Source organism: Schistocerca cancellata, chromosome 5 (assembly GCF_023864275.1).
Source record: "Schistocerca cancellata isolate TAMUIC-IGC-003103 chromosome 5, iqSchCanc2.1, whole genome shotgun sequence".
NCBI classification, from domain to species: domain Eukaryota; kingdom Metazoa; phylum Arthropoda; class Insecta; order Orthoptera; family Acrididae; genus Schistocerca; species Schistocerca cancellata.
The window spans coordinates 214,677,048-214,698,833 of NC_064630.1; positions in this window are offsets into that span (position 1 = coordinate 214,677,048).

Consider the following 21,786-nt stretch of genomic DNA (forward strand, 5'->3'; position numbering starts at 1 on the left):
TAATTACAAAGTTGTGTATGTTTATGTTTTACAAATAAGGCGACAGCACGATGCAGTGTTTCACATAAATGTAGCAATAGTGGAAAAATTAACATGAGAATGGGAATCATTTCGCGATACGCTTCATGCAAAAGATAAATAGAAAGTAAGTCGTGACTGGCAGCAGAATAAGAGATTTTATAAACAAACCGATTACAAAGTCGCAAATAGACTCATTGTCACAGTCACAGGAGACTGAGGCTCCCTTCTGTTCTGTTGGCCTTGGCATTCAGCGTGTGATTCATGTGAAAGTGAAAGGTGTCATCAATTTTCGAAGCAACGTGTGACCTATAACAAGACAGCTTCAATAACGCGACACAGCACAATAGCGGACAAAGACGACGTGGTCTGAAGTGCCCTTTCTTCGATGAAGTATGTCGGCTGGCTGCTTGTTGGTTATTGGTAGTTTCATCGATCGAACTGTCGAAGGGAAATGTCTGCTTCCCATCCATTTAGCAGTGGCATGCCACGTCATACCTTAAAAACGGAATTAGGACGGGTTAGTTCAACTCAGGCGAAAAAATGCCCTAGCAACATTTGATAGACAGCATTGGAATGATATAAATCAGCAAAGTAGGACTACATTCTACACATTTTAATTTACAGATGCTCTGTGATGTGATATTGGAGCAGATCGTTGCAGACGGCTAAAAACAGATCATTGAGAAAGAAAAGGCCTGTAGAAATGTTATGTTCACATACAAAAATCTTATGAACTACTATTCAAACAATTAAAAATGGTCACATTTAATCTTTGCTACAATACTTTGTTAAGAACCTGAACCAGTTACCCACTGACATACACATGTCCAGTATTTGAAGGACAGTCAACTAATCTGCCTTCTGGTGAACCCGTCCATAAGCCGTGAACACAGCTGCAGAACAGACAGGAAATTTGAGGAAAGTCAAGACCAAGATTGTCAGTTCACTGGACAATTCTATAATCAGTAAGAGATGTACTGCATGTCGGCAGCTTTCCGAACTTACGATTTGCTGACAGTCCCATCTCAAGAGTCTCTCCGTTATATTGAGACACACTCTTTACGTATTATTTTTATACTGTAGTGATTGGAAATGGGGGCTTTGATCCCGAAGCTATACGCAAAGAAAGATATATGAGCATACGAGTGTACAATAAAAGTGGTATAGCTGCAGTTACCAGGGAAAAAGATGTTCGCATTCGGCACATGTAGTTATCCTTTTGCTTTTGTCAATAGTTCTGCTCCGAACGTTTGTGCAGGACACTGAGTGTAATGTGGGTATGATGAGAAAGTAGTAACGTCTGTAGAGAGCGGAGACACAAGTAGAATCAAAAATTCTTTGTTTATTGGGCTCTGCTGATCACACTGGAACCCTTCAGGCTTAATGGTTGTATATTTAGTTACTATTCATAAATTAATAACGTTTTAAATATTTCTGCTATATGGAATGTGGAATACTACAAAGTCTGTGCAGCCTTTTGAATGTCTAAGTATACTTCGTCAGGACAGAGTTTACCGAGAGAGTTTTGAAAGTATTCCTGCGTTACTTGAATTTTTACAGTCGCCGTAATCTGAAAGAGAATTGTACTGAAACGTTGCAACTACTCTGCTGCCCCGCGCCGCTGATGATGCTAGACTCCGCCGTTCCCTGAAAAGTTCTGTATTTATACAGCTTCACCATAGACGGAAGTAAATATGGGGTAGTAGCAGTACAGTCTGATGATTCTTAAATACTGGCTTCGGATTGTGGGAAGGTTACAGATAAAATTAGTTCTAATGAAAGGACCCCTCTTTAGGCTCGAACAGGCACTCGCTCATCAAGGGAGAAGACTGTCTAGGGGTGTACATATGAACACTTACACATTCCAGCAAAGTTCGTTTCGCATGATAAATAGCTCACCTTTTCACAAATTTTAATTTATTTGATATTCTTGTAGCCTTTACTAATATTTAATTAAATTTAAGCTGACTTCTACACGCCTTAGAGCTTAAATGAATTTCTGTCTTTAAAAAACATCACAACGCCGGCCCTTCAACTAGAGGAAAATTTCTGCATACGCCGTTACGTCTATTCTCGCCATCAGCTGAGGACAAAAGCTACAATCCTTGTTAGACCACTTCCTCTCGTCCTCAAAAACGTCATGGAATACTTAACATTACAGAGAACTTTTCTCGCAGTTGATAAAGTTTCTCTGACAGATACGCCAATAAAGTGCTCTGTGTCCATGCGCTCAGCGCTTACTTAGTTTGTCTACAGTTCTTACAAGAAATATTAAATAAAACTGACACAATAATATTTCACAACATTTCCACTTCTCAGTGTCAACATACAGCTGTGTTATTACAGAGGAAAGGTGTATTGGCCCCAAAGACCAGTCTCATGTGCTGCACGTGGGTGGCGCAAGTTTTAGTTATTAGAAGGAAACACTGACATTTTGTGCCGAAGGAAAATAAGAGAGAGTAGAGACGGAAATACTGTTCTGTAGCAGGAAAAGAAACCAGAAGGAAGCGAGAGACAAGAGTGTCTCTCTGAAAACAGACGTGGGATGAAGTCCACACCTCTTGTTTGGTTATTGAAAGAACGCCGGCCTCGGCTGTGGTTTGGTGTTGACTGCCATAATTCTCTCGCCTAGCATTTTAGTGCCCAAGTAGAAGGCACTTGTACTGTGCTGGAAGAACTGGACACGGGATTTAAAATCTTAAGGAGAAAAGTAAAAAATAATTAACTTCTAGGGGCCCACGCCAAGTCTTTCAATCAGCATTGTACACATTAACAATAACTACATCTTATTAGCATTCACATTCCTGCATTTGTATCTGAGAGCGCATCGAAATTTCAGATGCATAACAAGCTTTTGACAATGTTGATTGGAATACTCTCTTTCAAATTCTAAAGGTGGCAGGGGTAAAATAAAGGGAGCGAAAGGCTATTTACAATTTGTACGGAAACCAGATGGCAGTTATAAGAGTCGAGGGACATGAAACGGAAGCAGTGGTTGGGAAGGGAGTAAGACAGGGTTGTAGCCTCTCCCCGATGTTATTCAATCTGTATATTGAGCAAGCAGTAAAGGAAACAACAGAAAAATTCGCAGTAGGTATTAAAATCCATGGAGAAGAAATAAAAACTTTGAGGTTCGCCGATGACATTGTAATTCTGTCAGAGACAGCAAAGAACTTGGAAGAGCAGTTGAACGGAATGGATGGTGTTTGAAGGGAGGATATAAGATGAACATCAACAAAAGCAAAGCGAGGGTAATGGAATGTAGTCGAATTAAGTCGGGTGATGCTGAGGGAATTAGATTAGGAAATGAGACACTTAAAGTAGTAAAGGAGTTTTGCTATTTGGGGAGCAAAATAACTGATGATGGTCGAAGTAGAGAGGATATAAAATGTAGACTGGCAATGGCAAGGAAAGCGTTTCTGTAGAAGAGAAATTTGTTAACTTCGAGTATAGAGTTAAGTGTCAGGAAGTCATTTCTGAAAGTATTTGTATGGAGTGTAGCCATGTATGGAAGTGAAACATGGACGGTAAATAGTTTGGACAAGAAGAGAATAGAAGCTTTCGAAATGTGGTGCTACAGAAGAATGCTGAAGATTAGATGGGTAGATCACATAACTAATGAGGAAGTATTGAATAGGATTGGGGAGAAGAGACGTTTGTGGTACAACTTGACCAGAAGAAGGGATCGGTTGGTAGGACATGTTCTGAGGCATCAAGGGATCACCAATTTAGTATTGGAGGGCAGCGTGGAGGGTAAAAATCGTAGGGGGAGACCAAGAGATGAATACACTAAGCAGATTCAGAAGGATGTAGGTTGCAGTAGGTACTGGGAGATGAAGAAGCTTGCACAGGATAGAGTAGCATGGAGAGCTGCGTCAAACCAGTCTCAGGACTGAAGACCACAACATCAACAACAACAACAAGTTTCCTGTTGCCAAACAATTGGTGGCAATTACTTTAATACTGTTTCCATAGTTTTAAGATTACGCCCACGTTAATATAAGTTGTATCAACATAATCACAGTGTTTGACCAACTGGCAGATACATAGATGTTTAGGAGATATCGTAAGTTCTCCCAGGTTCCGATTAAGTTCTTCTTTTTGTATTTCTTTCTCCCCCACATTTTTTGTCTTTAATTTCTAAATCGATTAGTTCTTTTTCCTTCCATTCTACTATTTTCTCAATCTTTCCTTCTGAGGCGCTATGCAGAAGATACTTACGTCTCACAATATGGACCCCCGTATTAGCTTTACCACGAAAGATGTGAAAATATCCTTCCTCACAACAGTTAATGTCAACAACTTTTGATTTGTTACTCTTCCTGTCCATTTGGTCTTCGTGTTGTCCAATAGCATTTTTCGACATTCTCTAATCATTTTTGTCAAGTTTTCTTGGGGTGCAGATTGCTGTGGCATGCACAAACATAATACCCAGTAACCATATTTTCCTTCAGTCCAATATTCATCTCCCTAGCCAGCGGAGGTCTTTATGTGACTGCCTCTTTGACCGTAGCAGTTCTACATTGAATTTCATTGGTTCACTAAGCGCCGCTTGGTATTGAGTTACCCAGATATTTAAACTGTCTATTCTCAAGAGTTTTCAAATGGCTCTGAGCACTATGGGACTTAACATCTGAGGTCATCAATCCCCTATAACTTAGAACTACTTAAACCTAACTAACCTAAGGACATGACACACATCCATGCCCGAGGCAGGATTCGAACCTGCGACCGTAGCGGTCACGCGGTTCCAGACTGTAGCGCCTAGAACCGCAAGGCCACTCTGGCCGGCTCTCAAGAGTTTCTTACCCTCTCGTATTCCCGAAAAATTCACTTCGAGACAGTTTCATTACAATGTTGGGCCGAATTTATTATTATTTTGCTAATGTATTCGTTATGCTCATCTGATTAGGGCGATCAAGCCCTCTCTTACATCGGACCAAGCCTTCACATATGCAGTACCTGTTACAGCATAGTTACCCTTAAATTCCATATTCTCTCCCATTGCCAACTAATCTCTAGATTGAGGTAACAAAAGTCATGGGATACCTCCTAATATCGTATCAGTCCTCCTACTGCCCGTAGCAGGGGAAAACTCGACGTGGCATGAACTCACCAAGTCATTGGAAGCTCCCTACAGAAGTACTGAGCCATGCTGCCTCTATAGAAGTAAACAACTGCGGAAGTGTTACCGGTGTAGGATTTTGTGCACGAACAGACCTCTCAGTTATTTCCCATAATTGTTCCATGTGTGGCCAAATCATTCGCTCGAATCTTGCAGGACGTTCTTTAAAACAATCGCGAACAACTGTGGCTTGGCGACACGGCGCATTGTCATCAATAAAAATTCCATCATTGTTCGGGAACATGAAGTCCATAAATGACTGCAAACGGTAGCTACAGTCGCTCTTACCAACTGAAATCGGTACTCATCCGACCAGGCCATGGTTTTACAGCAGTCTAGGATCCAGTCGATTCGGTCACGAGCCCAGGATGCAGGCGATGTCGTGCCGTTGGCGAAGACACTCTCTGCGTCGTCTGCTTCCATAGCCCATTAATGACAAATTTCAGCCCACTCTCGTAACGGATCCGTTCGTCGTCAGTCCCACATAGATTTCTTCGATTATTTCACGCAATGTTGCTTTTCTGTTGGCACTGACAAATCTATACAAACGCCGCTGCTCTCGGCCATTAAGTGTTGGCAGTCGGCCACTGCATTTTCCGTGGCGAGAGGTAATGCCTGAAATTTAATATCGTTGGAACATTCTTGACACTGTGGATCTCAGAACATTGAATTCCTTAACGATTTCCGAAATGAAATGTCCCATGTGTCTAGCTCCAACTACCATTCCGCGTTGGAAGTCTGTTCAAATGGTCCAAATGGCTCTGAGCACTATGGGACTTAACATCTGTGGTCATAAGTCCCCTAGAACTTAGAACTACTTAAACCTAACTAACCTAAGGACATCACACACATCCATGCCCGAGGCAGGATTCGAACCTGCGACCGTAGCGGTCACGCGGTTCCAGACTAAAGCGCTGAAAGTCTGTTAATTCCCGTAGTGCTGCCATAATCACGTCGGACACCGGTTCACATGAATCACCTGAGTACAAATGACAGCTTCACCAATGTACTATACTTTTATAACTACTGTACGCAATACTACCGCCATCTGTATATGTGCAAATCGCTATCCCATGACTTCTGTCAACTCAGTGTGTATCATCCGTTGTAAGGCTTTTCCGTTTCGACTACAGGCCCTGTATCACCTAAATTCTTCTCTTACCTATCCACAGCGTTTTTAGTCGCTGTGTAATTGAGTGTACTAACCACTGAAAGAGGTCATGCAAGATGTACAACCGAAATGGCTACAGTGTTTCTGGAAGAGATCCAGCCAAGGTAACATGAAGCATTCAGTCTGTCAAAACTTGTCCAATACAGTAAAAGTTTAACTGACATAGTTTTACGAACTGGAGTAAAGGCGGGTCCTTCTGCTTACGTACGCACATGGCTTTTAGCACACCACGTGGAAACAATGCGAGTTGGGTTTTGCTTCATTATTGTTTTCAAATCAAATTCGCTCTGTTGCTAAGGTCATTTCGTTACATCAAGGTTTTTATGTTCAGCCTCAGAAAGCTACAGATAGAAGTTGTGTTTAGTTTGCACCTATGTTGCACCTTCCACGTTTCTGTGTGGACCAGAGTTTCATATACCTACATCCGGAGCGTTATATGTTAGTCCGAAAGAATAAAAACCTAAAAAAAAAAAAAAAACAAGAAACAGTTACAACGACGTACCAGAAAGAGAATCAAAATAAAATGCGAAATAAATACAATGACCTAGTTACGCAGAATGTTCATTGTACATGCTAACAAAATAATAACAAATTAGCACGTTATAGTATTCTTGACGGCAAGATTTAAAAATAATAGAAACAGGAAAACGGAATATTATATGACTTTTTAACAGATACTTAACAAGTTTTCAAAATTATTTGCAAATGTGTATGTTGGATAAACATAAACTCTTGTCCAAGTACTTGACATTGAATCAGAATTATAGATCTACTTAAAGAAATTCCCTGTGTGCTATGGTTTGCACAAGTACTGCGTGTGAATTGTTTTATTATTAGCTGTTGCTCTCTTTATTCAACCCGTTTGATTCACTAAACGTCTGAAGTTATTTTCAGGAGTTGAATAATACTTTTTTGGCTTCTAGGGTTTCTCAAAATGTTAGTCTTTACAACGATCAGTTATGTTGTCGATAATAGCTTTTAAATTTTAATTACAATTTATATGACATTCATGATGAAGTTCCTTGCAAATTTAAATTGTATTCTTGGAGTCCTAGATCATGAATAAAATCCCACAAAAATGGCATCTCAATAATGAATATACTAACAGAACACCGTTCAGAACACATTTGCCCATTCCTGCATTAATTATCCACATTTACGAGGAATATTTCCCCAACACTGTAAAACGGAAACATTCCTAAAAAAATGACATGAGAGCAAACGTGTTTTATACATATCGAAAAGTGGTTGTTGTTCTCTTGGTTCAGACGCCGTCAAGCAGTATCCATAACGCATTACAACACATTTTGTCCAATGGGATAGCGCGCTTCACCAACTCTGTGGGATTTGCATTTAGATATTTATAAATGTTGTTTGCGTTGTATTGACTTCTGATGTGTCTCATGCATTCAAGGCTATTCATATTTATTCGCTTTCTTTGCAGTTAGCTTTTGCCTAGTAGATCACGCCACCTTGTTCTGGGGTTGCGACGAACCTCACCACCACGCTTAGTCTATCATCTGACTGCCTCGCCCTCCTAAATAATTTGAGTTCAGTTTGTTGGTATCGTTTGCAGAGTGGTGGAACTTCGTTTATTTCAGCGAGGAAACATCGTGGTGTATGAAAAGCGAACCTAAAATACCAGTTTTGCACTCGCTGAAACTTGATTACCTGATAGTCCGCAGCAATTCCTCATACTACAGAAGCATATTCCAGCAGTGCACCAACTGGAGTCGTAGACAGAACATTTCCTAGTTGTGATGGCGGCGTCGATCCCGGGTTCACTAGCGGGTGCAAAGCACGCAGTCGATCAGAGCCTTTCCCACGCATTTCATTGACGATGTCTAATGTACATACGTTACTGTCTTGACTGCGTGATGACATCATCGCTTATCTGTAATTACGTCAGTTTGGACTGTAATTTCCTTTTCACAAATTCAATATCTTGGCTGTTGGTGCCGCTGAATTACTGCCTCCATTTTGTTTCCCAGTTTTCCAAGTTGTTCAGGGCTTTTCGAATCAGTGCTTGGCAGTAGGGACGGGCATTCATGCTCCTAGTGAATAAAGGAACTGTCATCAGAGTAGAGCGCTGAATGGACATGTCTCATTGGGACGTCTGTTATAAAAAGCGTGCAAAATACTGGACCGAGAGTTGATCCTTGAGGCATCCTAGCCAGGATGTCCTTTTCGTTGAAATTCCGTCTTAGATCCTCACGTGAAAAGTCCCACCAGCCAGATAGGACTTAAGGAGAAACGCATGTACGGAGACGAACACTTTGGAGATGCCCAGGAATACCGTGCCTAGGCACAGAACCATCAAAGCAAAACCTACTTTTCTTTGTTCGTCAAACTACATTATATTACACCAACATGAATCGTTTTCTCTGTGTGACAAAACATTAACAATCGGTAGTCTGTTACGAATGTCCACTGTAGACACGTGTGGCAGTATTTTATGTCGTGAGAACACATGCTACATACCTGTAGAAATGAGGGTTCGGAGTGGCAATTATCCTTATAAAAAATAGACGTATTAGTCTTGATTTAACACGCTTGTTACTTGTAAAATAGTGTCCAAATTCAGTCTGCAGATCGCTTTCCTTTATTCCCATATGACCGTCTTCTGGTCAGCTGCCCATCTTCACAACTACTTCAAAAATTATTTTATAAGTACAGTTGATGTAAGCTGTAAGTGATTTACAAGTCTAGAAAGATGTAAGATCCATAAGATATTATTGTGCAATATACTATTTGTTACAGTTCGAGATTAAGCTGTCGATAGTGGAACTGAAAGTACTGTACCACCGAATGATAGACCGAGCGAAACTACTTAATGAGCAAAGCCACCATGCATAGTAACTATTAAGAAATTCTCGAAGTCTTGTTATAGCATTGCTTTCGAATGACGGTGGACGCCCTACCAAATATCAGCTGCGGCGGCACTCCGCACACTGGCGGCGGCGAACTGGACACGGCGGAGGACACTTCAGCGTTGAGCGGTGTTCGGCCTTGTAACTTGTACGACCGCCAAATAAGAGGAAGAGGAGTCAACTTTGGAATTTTCTATGTTGCTTTTTAATGATGAGTGTTAAAGTCCTTATTTTTTACGTGTTGACGTAATAACATTTTTATGTATGAACTATATCACTGGAGGTTTAAAAAACGCCTTCAGTCACAGCTTTTCGTGTTTTATTAAGTACACGATACATTTCGGACCTGTGGGTCCATCATCAGGTGTAATTTGCCTTAATACATGCTTTATATCTTCTCTTGAATGCGTTGAAATGTATATTCCTGTCACGAAAAGGTTTAATGTTAGGTTATGAATCTCGTAAGTCAAACGCGGAAAATATGTGCGAAATAGTGGAAAAGATGAACAGTGTAGACATACCACATAATCCAAGAAAAGCGTTTTTAACGTTTTGGCACCAACAAACATTTTATTCTCCATCGTTTTCGTACATGTCACTTCATTCAAGAGGCACATTTGCACACACACGTTTGTATACACTTCACAGATGTTTTTGTACATGATGTCAAAGATGAATTTATCCGTAGTGCTAAAGATGTGACTGAAGGCGTTTTTTAATTCATACCTTCAGTATATTGAATACAGTCACGTTTGAAGCTGCAAAATATGGATAAAATTAAATTGAATTTGCCCAGCCAGGCACTGAATACAGTATACTCATACAGGAATTGCTGGAGAACTTCCAACAAATTAATGGGTCCTACTACCTCTTTTTCCAGCGCGCTTCGTTCTGCATTTACATTCTCGTGTCTATCCGCAACTGACTGCAGTGGATCATGCGGTGACACATTTCGACTTATATTGCCTGTACTTGGTTGTGAGGGAGGTCTTATTACATGTACTATGGGTTCTATGTATTCAAGACGTTCCTCATCTTCTTGCACCTCCGCAATATATTGATCTCCGCTTACGGCTCTTGTTGCTCGGTACTTACGTACGTTATCTTGCTGGATGTTAGTCTCAATTCGGTCGAGGTCTCGATCTGCCATTGCTAATCCCTCTGATTCCCCTCTTTGCAATTTCAACTGACGCGCCCTATTTCGCGTAATCATGCGATTCATGCGATCTTGCTCGCTTCTAAAATTATTCCTTCAACCTTTCTCTCCTGTTCCTAACTCCCTTGACACAATAACAAGACTGTACAACCGTCACTTACCAGTTGTGACAGAACCAACTTAACAACGCTGTGCCAGCAACCTGTGCGTTTGCAAGAAAAATTTAAAGCTAACAATGGCGTTACAACTATACTATGGGATACTATGTACGTCTCTCAGTGCATTGCACGTTTCTGTATCCCTACTGACATGTCAGTAACCACTAATATTTACCATTGGTTGATACAACAGGAATCGCCCATGAAATAATTGGTGGCTCCATAAGCTCCTTAAGTCGCACCGTAAGCCACATCTAATGCAAAAATAACCAACAGATTTGCTCCATTTGGCTAAACAGGATCAAAAACCGACCCTGCACTGTAGGATGGTTACAGTAAGACGATCCTTCTGTTGGGTATACAAATAGTTCCTAGCCCAAGCGTCATCCAAAACACCTGACCCTACCTTTCTATCCTCAACAGAAGCAGAGGTATGACCTGCAGAAAAAGCTGGGTTTTATACATGGCGTTTTGGAACATATCAGACAGCTCATGGTGTCACATGGCTACTGATTCCTTTTCTCTCTTTCAATCAAATGTTGCCTAATGGTGCTTCTGAAACTCTCGGAAACATCTGGAACCTTCAATTTTCCCAGGTCTCATCTCCTTAATTTGCTATCCTTTAACACTTTGTAAGATGGCAAGAACTATGCCCCTTACACGAAGTCATTAAAGATCACCTAACTCACGTTGAGCGAACAGTAGGCCTGAACAAAAATGACTGACAAGGCACAATGCAACTTGTAAAGGGTATAGTATGGACGTATTGGAATAATTAATGTTGGGTGATGGTTTTAAAGTAATTCACACGACATGAAAACTTTGTGGAAACGCGTTGATTTACTGGAGGCTAGTTTATCCCAGGGAAGTATACAGAGTGACCATGGCCGGCTGGCGGGGGAGCGGTGAAGGGAAGCGACAATAGGCAGCTTAGGGCAGCTCAAGCTCTGAGAAAGCAGTAATGGGGCGCGGCCTCCAGCTGCCTTAAAATGAGTGACAGTGAGTGGATGGTTGACCCCATGCTGGTGTACTGGGAAGCAGATGGAGAACTTGTATGCCTGTTGATAAATGTCCGTCGTCCCGTTTTCAGTGATACATTCGAGAAAGCCGCCCAAAGCTACGGTGGAGCGGTCAACAGAGGCCAAAATATGCGTGTTTGTGACTATAGCAACTTCACATTGAATTCACGGTCTGCAGAGTCTGAAGTAAATCAGGTGAAGATCGACAGAGTGAAATACGCCGGCCTCCGATGGGAATGTAGGCAAGGAATTTGAAGTACTCTCCTGGGAGTCAGAATTCCGGAAAAATTGGTGTTTTGTGCAGATGCTAACCTTGATGGGTAGCCTGGGAGGAGCTAAATGGCAGAAGTTGAGAGGAAGGGAAATTTTGTGGGAATTTGTTCGTTTCCCAGAGCAGGCACTGGGCGGCGCTGGGAAGTGACGCATAATTAACGTGACTTGCGCTGCAATTGGCGTAAGTGATTTAGCTGGAGGGGAAACAGAGGCGAAGAGCGGACTGGGAGAAATCTCCGTAGAGGTCTTTCGTTCCCAGCTTGCCTAGAGTGTGGACGTTGCGTTCTTTACTCAGCTTGCCTGAGAAAGAGTGGGCATCTCTGCAGTTTAGGACTTAGCAAATGGAACGATTGAGCTTGGAGATAGAAAGTTTTGGTTCATCTATGTACAGAGCAAGATAGCTAGGAGTGAATAGACAAGCACAGCCTTGCAGCACCACGAGGCTGGCCAACGTCCTCACAACGACGACGACCTGCCACGCTCAATTTGGTGATATTGCACCCGCTCCGGCTTGAGTTAGGCCACTGATTAATTTCTTGGATCATGTCAGCAAAGTTTCCATGAGGGTTTCATTGACTGTGTATTGGGGAATTCTTCTCGCACTTTGCATTACGCCTGGGTCAGTCGATACGAATTAATTTTGATTTATCGCGCTTTACTCCACTTAAACACCATTTATTGCCACTGCCTGATAGGAGAGTCATGTAATATGATGACTGAAGGTCTGGAGTTAAAATAAATTTGTGCTAATCGACTAAATCTGTTTTCAATCAAGTAGTTGAAATCCCAAATCACTTTCTTAATTAATTTTATGTTCAACATTTGCATCTGGTGTTCAATACCTGAATATGACATCAATGTGCACTCCTTTTTAATTAAAAGTGATCAATTCTGAATCAATTAATGTCAACACTGCCACCGCAGTTCGATCAGGAGTCACAGGGCCTTAGTACTTTCTTTGCGTTATCCGATATTACGGCAGTTTTGCACTCTCTGTTGATCTGTTAGTCAATTAGCTGGGGTGAACAAACGCCAAAACCAGATAAGTGACAGGTCTGGTTTTACAACTTTCTTTCAATTTAATCTACAATAAATAACCAAAAAATTATAGTCGGTGTCCATTTCTGATACTAGAAATGTCTTACAACCAAAAATCAGGTTTAGAAATCTGTCTTATCATTATGTAGTCAGTCGCCTTTCCATATCAGGGAAGTGGCTTGTTTGTTTTAGTTTTAGGAAGCATTTGTTTGGTCCAAATTGGCCATTACTCAAGGGTGTGTACCAATTTTTTTAACTATTTCAACCGATATACAAACTAACCATTCGCTGGTGGCAACATTTCGTCTGAAAAGTATGACATCTTTTTCAGGGGATGATGTTGTCTGATTTCCGGGAAATCTCCGTTTTTCCATTTTTGTTTGATCCTGAGTATATCTCGATCTTTGTCCTGTTGTTTACCTATATTTCGCAATGCAGTAGTAATGTAGTTTTCGAAGGGCACGTTTTTCATGTAATGCCTTGTGAACTGATCTTCCTCTGCTTCCAGACCTATGCTCGTAGATGCACCTTGTGGACATCGTGATAGGGCATCTGATATCTCCATCTTATCATTATGTAGTTTATGTTTACAATAAAACAGTACCAGATGGGATCCTCTACCATTCCCCCCCCTCCTCCCCATCCCTGTCTGCTATTATTTTTTTTCACTGTTTCTTCTCCTACTGTCGACTTAGTCACCCACCACTAAAAAATTTTCGTCTCCCTTAACTACCTGAATAATGTCCTTAATCTCATCATGAATCCCTTCTATTCTTTCAATCTTTTCATTATGTCCAGAAGTAGTTAGCTTGTACGTGTGTACTACTGTATTAAAAAGAAAACACTTCCTAATGTTCTGCAAAATTGAATTTATTTGGTCACGAACCGCCTTTCTTCTTTTCAGGCCCTCTTCGGCTGACAACTGAATGTCACAAATCCAGACAGAAATGAAGTTCGCTTACACAGATATTATCTACACAAAAGATACAAATGTGACATAGTATTTACATAGGAAAGCATTATATTTCTTGTCACGTATAAATAATTGCATTAACTAAAAAGAGTGTGGTAAACAAGGTGTTTTACTGGAAGTACACTTAACAACAGATGAAGAGTAAGGGGAGAAATAAGATGAATTTACAGTCTGAATCTAGTATTTGTTATGGAAACTTAATTTAACAAAGAGGAAAGTAGAAACTGAGTCTAATCATTAAATACAAGGCGGATATTTTGTGTCATGCATTGTTGATTTCTAGCATGGTCATTTATCTGCTTTTGTTTTTTTAGACAGAATGTAAAATTTCATATTCCACATCAAGCGAGTGATTTTCTGCTAAAAGATGATCAGCAAAGGCTGAATCTTTTTTCATTACTCTCTAGCATCTCTCGTGCTAACGTAGATTAATTGCCACAGTTCCTCCTCACTGAGTAACATGCACTTTCTCACACTGCTTGCTAGTGATGTACATACACCACTCAGTTCCAAGGGCTGCAATTTGTCTTTACCATCGAATAAAAATTTTGATGCTATTGCTGTTATAAAATGTAAGTGTATAGTTGTGAGACTAACACTTTCGCAGCGTAGTTTGAAATGTTGCCAGTATATGGAATTTTGTAATTAGTAAGTCATAGTTGTTGGCCAGCGGACACAAGTGCTGTAATTTTATGCATTTTCTTTTCTCGTGATGAATTATGAAAGGACAAAGCTGTAGCCTTTGATAAAAGCGATATGTGTGATGGAGTGTAGTTCTGTTTGACTGGCTGATTCAAATAATGGAATACCCTAACATGTGGGGGACTGGTTTGGTCTATCTTCCTACCACAGTTGCGCAAGGATGCTCTGTGAGTGTTTTAGGAATTTGGTGTTGAACCTATGGTCTGCAAGGTAGGATGGTACCATCCCAAACATGCAGAGTTAAGAAGAGTGCATCAGTATGGACAGTGATGACAAATCTCGATGTCGGTTCCACTACACTCCCCGTGAAAGAAACGTTATCGCTAACATAAATTAGTGTACGGATTCAGGCGTAACTATATGTTAGCAAAGGTTTATTTTTACTCTAAGTATGGCTTCAAGACATAGCAATGTTAGCAAAATTACATACAGGATGGTAAAATATGGGTACTCAGTGTTCACAACTGTGAAGCGAAATTCCCAACTATTGTAAGGTTGTTTGATGGTAAGACGATTGATGATCGTGTCTGAGATCGATAAAAATACAAAGTAATTAAATACAGTTGGGGCCAGAGATATTAATTACGCTAAACTTCACAATGAAAATACCCGCTGGTGCCCACGCGTTTTCTTTCTGGCCAATCAGAGCATTTGTACTTTTTATAATTCGACCCACTAGAGTTTTGTAGACTATCACAGGCATCATTTCTTTCGTAGGGCAGAGTTTAACTTCCGCTATGTAATGCTGAGATAAACACCTTCTTCTTCCATGCAACTTTTAACACAGTGGCTACAGACAGTCACCAATGTTTTGAGTTGAGTTTCGCCAGACGTTTGTCTTCCATCACCGACCATGTTCCTGTACAAAGGATTTCCGAAAGGTCGTTGTTAAAAGCAGGGTTAAGAGGCAGCTTTTGCCAACGGCCTACACAGCGGCTTCGGCGTCTCACTGTATCCACTAGATGTCCTGCTGTGAGGTTTCAGCCGAATGCGGGACGGCCATGCCCTCGTAAAACTCTCCTTCCCTCAGAACTGTGTCTCGTAGCTTGGGTCAGGGAAATTACTTGTGTGCAATTACTACTGTGTGTTCATTCATGAAATGCTGGCTTATTTATTAGATCTGCGTAACAGTGAAATTCGTTCTTTTTCATATAACTATGTTGTGTGACATATCGATTTAACAAGAATTGTTTCAGGAATTCAATGCAAGGTGTGTTAGTTGTTTGACAGCTTACAATACATCTGAACATATGAAATGATGTAACTTCCAATAAAGTTGCAAGTTTGTGGTAGTGTTGATGCTGGGAATTTGCAGGGATTACTATACCGGTGCCAGCGTTTTTTCTGTAAATGCTACATTAATGTCTTTATTGTGCTAATACCTGTATCAAGGTCCAAGAAATAAATAGAAGAGATTCCAACTCTATTGTAATCTGAATTCTCTTATACTGCGAGTTTAAATGCTGTACTAATATCTAATTTTCTAATGGACACGTCTGAAGCGATATTTAATTTTGTAGTTCAATAGCTCTTTCTTTAAGAAATGTTGTTCTAAACTGTCCATGAAACTTTCACATATTGTATGACTAAGAGATGAACCCATAGGCACGCCATCAGACTTACTATACTGCTTGTCTTAAAATGGAAGTAATTCTGTTTCACACACTTGAGCAGCGTCTCGTTTATGTCACATAATTCTACATGATTTGCTTTAGATTTGGGTAATATATCAGTTGACAAGAGAATCATCAGTAGCAGCATCTATAAATACGCTAGTGACATCTAATGATACCAGTTTAGAACTGAATGGGATTTGGATATCTTTAATTTTATCAAAAAGAGTCACAGAATTTTTGATACCAAACATAGGTTTAAGACTGGTTTTCTTTCTGATGATATATCTAGCTCTTTCCTTAGCAGGTAACAGTTGTGAACTGAACATGGCTTGAGAAGCTGAAAGCCAGAATGTGATCAAATAAATGTAATTTTGCCAAATATTAGAAAATGTTTCTTTTTAATATTATTATCAGGTTCTGACAATCATCATTTAGATAATGCAACAAAAAGTGCTAACAAAGTGCTATTATCCACCATGTACAGAAGATTACTGACATAGAAGATGTAACTAGGCTGTTCATGTTTTCTTATCGGCAACGTTACGTAGCGCTCGGTATGAAAATCACTGGCTGTGCTGTGTGCAGTCTGTGGCTAGTTTGCATTGTTGTTTGCCATTGTAGTGTTGGGCAGCGGCAGCTGGATGTGAACAGCGCGTAGCGTTGCGCAGTTGGAGGTGAGCCGCCAGCAGTGGTGGATGTGTGGAAGGAAATGGCGGAGTTTTGAAATTACATATATTATGACTTTTGATGATATTAAGGTAAATACATTGTTTGTTCTCTATTAAAATCTTTCATTCGCTAACTATCCCTATCAGTAGCTAGTGCCTTCCGTAGTTTGAATCTTTTATTTAGCTGGCAGTAGTGGCGCTCGCTGTATTGCAGTAGTTCCAGTAACGAAGATTTTTGTGAGGTAAGTGATTTGTGAAAGGTATAGATTAATGTTAGTCAGGGCCATTCTTTTGCAGGGATCTTTGATAGTCAGTTTGCGTTGCGCTAAAAATATTGTGTCAGTTTAAGCACAGTCGTGTATAAATTGTTCTAAGGGGACGTTACATATGTCGACCCTTAGCCTAGGATACCTCACTGGAATCTTCTGATTTTTTCTTGTAGTTTGTGTAATTAGTGTAGCTTTTGTTTATTGCTAGCGCGTAATTATAGAGAGAATTTCCTTTCTAGTTGTAGTTTTTCATTGTTGTACAGTAAAACAGTTGTTGCATGCATGTAGATTTGCACCAAGTATTTCGCAGCTGCGCTTGCAATTAACTACATATTATTTTCAGTGCTATGTTAATGTGTTCCCCTGTTTTTCCTTTTCAAATTGTGTTTTTCTGTGTTGTCGTGTGAAATATTGTGACAATAATGGCGTGTGAAAAACGAAACACTAGGCTCCAAAGTAAACTGAGAAATGACAGTGAAGACGAAAGCAGTGTGTTAACGACACCATGTAATGAATTAACTAATATTCAAAGTAGTAATTAGGTAACTGTGCATAGGGAAATGGAGCGGGCGGCAAATAATGGTGTAGACTGTGAAACAGGTAGTGAACAGGGAAGCATTATCGATCGATCGGTCGGCAACAGCTCGCCTCAGGAATCCGAAATGACAGAACACAATACTGCAAATACTGTAGACTTTGGTTTTGGGTCCTCACCGTTTTCTCAAATGAGTCAAGACACATTTTCTGCTTGTCAAAATGTGAATGTTGCCGGTGAAAATGCACTGCCAAAAAGCATAGACAAACAGATTCCAGACACTAATACATTACTATTGCAATTAATGCAACAAATGGAACAAAATCAGAGACAAATAGGACAAAATCTTCAAAAGTTAGACACAATGGAACAAAACCAGAGACAAACACAGCAAAAGCTTCAAAAGTTAGACACAATGGAACAAAATCTTAAAAAGTTAGACACAATGGAACAAAATCTTCAAAAGTTAGACACCACACTTGAACAAACACGTGAAGATTTAACTACTGAATTGCATAACATTGAATCGAAATGTCAAAAAATCTGTAATGACATAAAAAAACAAATTTGTGAGCATTTTCAACCTATTTTTTCGCGGCATGAAAATGCATTACAGAATCACGAAGCAGCCATAAAAGAACTGCAAACCGTTGTTCATGAAAATCATGAGACCTTGTGGGCTAAAATTGACTCAGTTGCATCTACCGATTTGGTTACGCAACTTGCAAAAACTCAGGAAAACTTAAAGGACACAGTAGATACGATTTCAACACAAATGGACACTCTGAAACTTGGTTCAGAAAAACACACTGAGGAAGTAAGTACACTATCGGAGAAAGTAGCCCAACTTTCGGATCAGTTCACAAACTTATCTGCAAAGGTAGATGATGATCTGAATGACACAAGACCTGTAGCCATCACTGACACAGAAGAGTGCGAACAAATTTGGAAATTCAAACAAAATCAGAATCAAATTAATACGCAACACCAAAGAGAAATCCGGGAAGTACAAGATCAGCTGACACAGGTAATACAAGAATTACCTATTTCAGAGGCCACTCACGCTCCAATACGGGAAGAGGGACATAGAAATACGGAACAGCCACAAAATAATAACTCAGGGCACTTCGGAAATTATGAAAGAAATTGGCAAGGTACACCGAATTTTGAGATGGAACCGCCGACACGACGAACCAATGACCGATATGCGACTTGCCAACACGCTGATTTTGACTATAAGCTGTTCATTACTACACGTAAATTCAAAACGTTTAAGAATTCTGCCAACGACATTCATCCACAAGTGTGGCTCCATCAATTCTCTCATTGTTTTCCTCCCAACTGGTCATTGGAGCACAGGTTAGAATTTATGTGTGGCTACTTGGTGAATGAACCAGCTGTAAGAATGCGATCGGTCATTCACAATTGTCACAGTGAAGGAGAATTTTACCATGCGTTCCTCTCAGCATATTGGTCACAAGCTACACAAGACCGAGTAAAACATAGCATCATGATGATGAAACACTTTGAACAATCTGAATTTTCCAGTCTTGTCAAATATTTTGAAGACATGTTGCACAAGAATCAGTACCTGTTAAACCCATACAGCCCCTCAGAACTCATCCGCATTTGCTTAATCAAATTACCTGAACATTTACGGCATATTATTTTGGCAGGACGTTGCAAAGACGACATTGAAGCTTTTCAGGGACTCTTACAAGAATTAGAAATTGACACAGACAGTCGCCGGATGCAAAAACAGGAAAACAATCACTACAGGTCACATACGTCACAATTCTGTGACGACAGAAACAATAACTGGACACGACAAGGCTATTCTTACAACGCAAATCGTGATCAAAACAGACACCACCCGTATGACAACCACTGGCAGAGTAATAGTTACAGAGAAAGATCGCATTTCCGTAGTAATGAATATGACAGAGATAACCATAGAACAGACAATATGGTAATCAGAACTATTATTATCAAGGGAGACAGAATAATTTCAGACACAACAGTTCAGTGCGCAGTTACGATTCAGGGAGAAATTCTCCACCACGTGACCGACGCGAAAGAAACTGTGTAAACTACCGACAAAACGACAGACCTGAATTCCATCAGAACTGGCGAGCTTTAAACAGAGCTGGGCCCTCTCGGCAAGGCGAATTTGTGGAAGTTAGGCCTCCTAATCCCAATAACGACGCGCGCCAACAAAGAAACAGACAACGACTCGCACCGCAGGCAGCCACTTGCGCCCACTGGCTCAGGGAAAAATAACATTGACGCTAACCATGAGCAAAATTCCAGTATTCTTTATGGACGAATACCGCATGATAATTGCATTCAAGTTGAAACTCTGCGTACTAGGAAGAGCAAAGGGCTACACCACATTTCACATGTAAAACCGTTTATTGAAAGATAATCAGCTTTTTAACTTTGTCTTTGCCATAAAACGTTTCACTTCACGTTACTAGTATGCTTTAGAAACTGTTACCATGCAACAATGTTTGAAGTTAAATATCCAGTCTAGAACCAAGAGAACTTATTTAAACAGAAATTACGAATGCATTGTTATTGTGAACAGACGACACAGTGTTATTGTGTGTGTGCATTCTTGCTTGTTAGTTGCACGATTACGTAACGACTATAAGGCTCACATACTTAGAACATTTACCAGTACTGCTAATGAGATTTTAATGCAACATTTTGGTGTACTTGAAAATACATTCTGAATTAAAGTAGTTTCTGAGAGATACCAGATGACACAGTAGTTAGTTTATGTGACAGATACACGATTTTATCACGACACTACTAACGAGTGACGATTTACAATGTTGCTTTTGCGGTGTTTCTGTTTCATATCTGCACAGTTTTTCTGAATTATTCTGGAATGTAAAACATGGTTAATAGTAACTTTTGTGGTAGAGCTACAAGGAGACAGCCTTTTCTGTAGCACAACAATACGTTACAGCACAGTACTTTCATCATCACAACAATGAGCGTAATAACTAAGATATCTATACACAAAGCATTTCACTTTTGTTTATCATGAGGTAAGTACATTGACTTCTGCAGAACTTAGCTTTTGGAGGACAATAACTACGACACTTCCACAGAGATTATCTTACAACAAGATGAACATTTAGCGCTACAGGACACGCATTTGAGTGCTTAATTTTGTACTTAAACCATTTATTTTTCAAGATTTTTGAAATACAAAGAAAGTTTTCTGTGATACATTTCATTCCATTGCTGTAATCTGTAACACCTGAGGGTATAATTACATTAATCCTCAGGGGGGTACATGCCTACTTTGTGTACCATGTGTTTGGCAAGCACAAGGAGCCCTAGCTAATATGATATTTGCTTATACAACTTTACACATCGGTACCATATTCCTCTAACACATAAATTACATAGCTATCTGATCATTTAACTGAGTGAGACAAACTTTTTACTACGTCAGTGACACATGTTTACGCAATTACAGAGTTGGATTACTTCACACTTACGAAATTGTATTTTGTCTGTACTGTGTGAACTGTTCATATTTTTTGGTACCATTGTGATACTATGAGAGCTTTGAATGATGTATTTGGTAAGGGAGAATGATTTTAAAGTACGTTTGAGGTAGATGACACTACTGAAATCAGCAGAGAATTTTCTTTAGGTTTTGAAATTATTGCAGAAAGCTACGACATTTTTGAGATTTGACTGAGGTGTTATGATGTTATTATTATGACGACGATGTGTATTATGCTGCTGAGGTATGTTTATGATTAATAGGCTGAGGCTGTATCAGTTATTTGATTATGCTTCATATTTATAATGATGAAATATTCAAGAGTGTCAATGAATACGTATATGTGTAAAAAGGTAAGGAGTAATGAATAGTGGGTAGGGACTCTTGACTTGTGAAAAAGGTTGTTGGAAACCAAGAATCGTACTTGTAAGAGTTATGAAATGTGTGTAAATGCGTAAATGTATCACAATGCCGGCAAAAAATTTTTTGGACACTGTTATATTCATAAGATTTTGTTTCTACACATTTGCAATGCAAATTCTTGAACTGTGAAATATTTTTATATGAGACTGTCATTGTAGCGGAAACTGCTGTCGTAAATATTTCCGTAAGAAAGTTGAGTGACCACCTGCACGTAATGCGTTTTGGGCGCCCAGCTGAGAGGTA